Below are 4,401 nucleotides of genomic sequence, written 5' to 3'. Positions count from 1 at the left end.
CTGTTTTACTCTCCCTGCCAGAATGAGATATTTGTTTTTCTGAACCAGCACATTAATTATTTAGAACTAGTAACTATTTCTATTAGGTATAAGTTGGTGCATCTCAAGGTCAATTAAAAACTTATCTGGTGGTAATAACCAGTTTACTCTTAAATACCTCAATACTATATTTCTTCTGGGTTGCATTTATTTGTTTCTTTATGATCAATGTAAAATTCCTCAAAATTGTGATCTGCCTTGTCGTCCACTTCCCAGGAAACTTGTGGTGGCTAGCCTCCAATAAGGTCCTCAGTAGTCCCCACCTTCTAGTATGTCACACCCTCTGACCTTAAATAGGGCTGCGTAGGATCTTCAGAAAAGACAGGGATGGACTTCCAGTCAGGGCTGTTGAGCTGCCCCTGGTTTCCCCCCCCCCCCCCCCCCATCTCTCCAGTTGCCCTCCTGCTCGGCCCCACGATGCTGGTGGACCTCAGCCAGTGGTCCTGGCCCTTGAGCCTGCAGGAAGTGGACAAGAGGCTGAAGCACCTGCTGCAGGTCAAATTCTCCAGGACGGAGGTTGACAAGCTGGGCAAAGTGCTGACGCCCACCCAGGTTAAGAACTGGCCCAATGGTATTTCACGGGATGGCCTTGATCCAAGTAAACTCTATACCCTGGTCTTGACAGACCCAGATGCTCCAAGCAGAAAGGACCCCAAATTTAGGGAATGGCACCATTTCCTGGTGGTCAACATTAAGGGCAACGACATCAGCAGTGGCACTGTCCTCTATGATTGTGTGGGCTCTGGGCCTCCCAAGGGCCTTCACCTCTACATCTGGCTGGTTTACGGGCAGGCCAAGCCACCGAATGTGACAAGCCCATTCTCAGCAACCCATCTGGAGATCACCGTGGCAAATTCAAGGTGGCATCTTTCCGCAAAAACGTTTGACCTCGGGTCTCCAGTGGCCAGCACGTGTTACCAGGTGAAATGGAATGACTCTATGAGCAGCTGGCTGGAAAGTAGGGGAAAGCCAGGAGACAGACACGGCCCCGAGGGGCCCAAGCAGTGTTCTCAAGGTCAGTGATGCATGTTGATTTCTCTCTTCCCTGTTCCCACTCTTACAGGTAAGACCTGAGCAGATAGAGCTATAAGGTGACTTTTTCTTCTACCTGTCCTTTATCATTGTACACACCTTGGATTTGTATTGACAAAATTTAAACTTCATTTTGGGGTCTATTTTGGTACTATGATGTGGTCATCAGATTATTAAAATAAGAATAACAACCCAGAATTTAAAGGCATATCCTTTGAAGAGCAGTACTGGGAAAAGTTGTCTGGAGAGTCCCTTTGCTGTTGAGCTGCAGGGCTTGGTGAGAGGTTCTCTGAAATCCATTAGTCTGTACCTGTTAAATTTATCACTCTTCATTGGTGTAACAAAAGACAGACTGGAGTTGCTAAATGTTGTGTTAATTCTGTTGTTTGCTTATGGTTGAATAAAAATAAAAACATCGTGTTTACAAAAAAAAAAAAAGACAGTGACATCCTAAGCTAGGTCATGAGAAATGTCGTGACTACCATTTTACTTTCTTGGATCACTTGCTCTGGGGGAAGCCAGCTGTAATATCACAAGAAAAGGTAAGTAGCCTGTAGAGAGCTCCTCTTGTTGAGGAACTGGGGCCTCTTACCAACAACCGGCAATATGTGAGTGAGCCTTCTAGGAAGTGGACCCCCAGCCCCAGGCAAGTCTTCTGATGACACAGCCCCAGCTGACATCTTGAGTGCAACCTCAACAGAGACCCTGAGCCAGCTCCCCCAGCTCAGCCACTCCTGAATTCCTGATTTGAGAAACCATGTGAGATAAGAAATGTTTGTTGCTGTTTTCGATAAATTTTTAGGTAGCAGTAGATAGCCAATACCTGGTAAGCATCTTAGAAAAGAGGCACCTGCCATCACTCCCTATTTGACATGGGCCAAGTTCTTGCTGTTAACTATAAAGTAGCCACAATCCCAACAATCTTTATGAATATTTTTTTTCAGCATTTCAAGACAGCCAAACTAAAAACTATAAGTTTGACTGACAGTTAAAAGTTGAGCTTGGTTTTGCTGCTGTGTTGTTTCCCAAGCATAGTTTGAATAAAATAAATCATTCTCTGGACTGATTTATTTAATAATCTATAAAAACCTAGAAACCAAAAGTCAATGTTTCACTAAGCCTAAATGTTAACCCATAGCCCACTTTTCATTTACACACATGAATTAGCTCTCTCTTTCCTAGATAACTTTGACCTTCATGGCAGTTCTATTACTGGATTCTGAAAGGAATAATTTGCTTTGGTGTGATTCCTTTCTTAAGTCTTCAAATTGTAAGACATTAAAATTATACTCTACTGGAAGAACAAGCATGGTTCATACCTGATTACATTTTCTTAATGTTAGTTGTGAACAAAGGATCAAAGCTAATTTGTCAGAATAGATCTGTGTTGAGTGGATATATGCATTTTCTCTTGCGGGAAAAATGTGCTACAGAACTAGAAATTAATTGGGTAATATGTTCCTTTTGACAAATTCTTTATTTATGTCTGTCTAAACATGTGCTAAGATAAAGAATCAAAAGAACGAATTCAACTGTCATTCTCAGAAAAATCTAATAAAATTTGTGTCTATAAGATCAACTTTATATAAGTTAAAATGTACATTTGCATCCCATCACATTTAATATACTACAAAGTCAAGAGTCTACAAACAGGGAAAATTACATAATTCAGATATTTTAAATATAAAATTTACCATTCCCAAAATATCTTTTTAAAAACATTATATTTATTTCAGCTTTTAGAGCCAAGCCTTGCTTTAATGCAATAAATTTCTGCTTTCAAATTCTCTCTTTTATGCTCTCTTTTTAAATCCTTTGTTTAGGCTTGGCCTGGATATTGTTCCCAAATATTAAATTGCTATCCCTTGTCCCATAGCCCTTTTGAGTTTTAACAAAGTGTAACCCCTTTTAGAAACCTTTTGATAAATATTATTGTCCAAAACAATGTATCCTAATACTCAAAAGCTGTAATTCTGAAAAAGATGTATTTGTTCACAACTGTGTCCCTGGGCCCAGTATAATGCCTGACACAATTAGGCAAGAAAAAAAAAAAAAAGGTATCCAATCTGTAAATAAATAAAATTGTCTGTTTGCAGATGACATCATCTTATATACAGAATATTCTAAACTTTCCACCAAAAACTGATAAAGTTAATTAACAAATTTAGTAAAGTTGCAAGTTACAAAATCAACATATAGAAATCAGATGTGTTTCTATACAAACAGTGACATGTCTAAAATAATTTTTAAAAAATTCTATTTCCAATAGCATAAAAAATAAAATATTTAAGAATAAATTTAACCAAGGAAGTAAAAGATCTATACACTGAAAACTATGAGTTTAATTAAAAAATTAAAGAAGTCACAAATGGAAAAATATCCTATGTTCATGGATTAGAAGAATTAATATTGTTTAAATGTCCATACTACTCAAAGCCATCTATAGATTCATTAAAATTCTTATCAATATTTCAAAAGCATTCTCACAGAAATAGAAAAAAAATCCTAAAATTCTTATGGAACCACAAAAGACCCCAAATACCAAAAGCAATCCTAAGAAAAAAGAACAAAGCTGGGGGCATCACAAGTTCTGATTTCAAACTATATTACAAAGCTATAGTAATCACTACAATACGGTGGTGGCATAAAAATTGACACATAGGCCAATAGAATTGAATCAAGAGCTCAGCTGAGAAATAAACTCACACATATACAATCAACTAATATTTGACAAGGGAGCCAAGAACATTCAATGGGGCAAGGGTATCTCTCTAATAAATGATGGTGTTGTGAAAACTGTATAATTACATACAGAAAAATGAAATTGGACCTATATCTTACACCACTCACAAAAATATACTCAAAATAAATTAAAGACTTAAACATAGACCTGAAGTATAAAATTCCTATAAGAAAATATAGGAAAAATAAACTCCTTGACATTTGTATTAGCAACATTTTTTTAATATGACACCAAAAGCACAAGCAACAAAAGCAAAAATAAACAAGTGGGACAACACCAAACTAAAAAGCTTCACACAGCACAATAAACAATCAAAATGAAAAAGCAACTGTGGAATGGGAAAAAATATGTGCAAGCTGTTATGGGATAAGGGGTTAATATCTTAAATACATAAGGAGCTTATCCAACTGAGTAGGAAAAAAAAGCAAACAATGCAATTTTAAAATGGGCAGAGGACCTGGAAAGCCATTTTTCAAAAAAATGCTCACCAACAGCCAACAAGTACATGAAAAGATGCTCAACATTTCTACTCATCAGGGAAATGCAAATTAAAACCACAATGAGATATCACCTCAAATCTGTTAAAG

The 4,401-nt window shown here is 37.3% G+C and overlaps 1 pseudogene across 1 annotated transcript; it reads left to right on the top strand.

The window, feature by feature from the left end:
• Positions 1-456: 456 nt before the first annotated feature.
• Positions 457-1,062, top strand: LOC308256610 (phosphatidylethanolamine-binding protein 1-like; annotated as a pseudogene). Its single transcript has one exon. The product of its transcript is annotated as a phosphatidylethanolamine-binding protein 1-like (transcript).
• The last annotated feature ends 3,339 nt before the right edge of the window (positions 1,063-4,401 follow it).

Source organism: Plecotus auritus (assembly GCF_963455305.1).
Source record: "Plecotus auritus genome assembly, chromosome: 8".
In the NCBI taxonomy this organism is placed as follows: domain Eukaryota; kingdom Metazoa; phylum Chordata; class Mammalia; order Chiroptera; family Vespertilionidae; genus Plecotus; species Plecotus auritus.
This window is presented reverse-complemented; position numbering and strand designations above follow the sequence as displayed.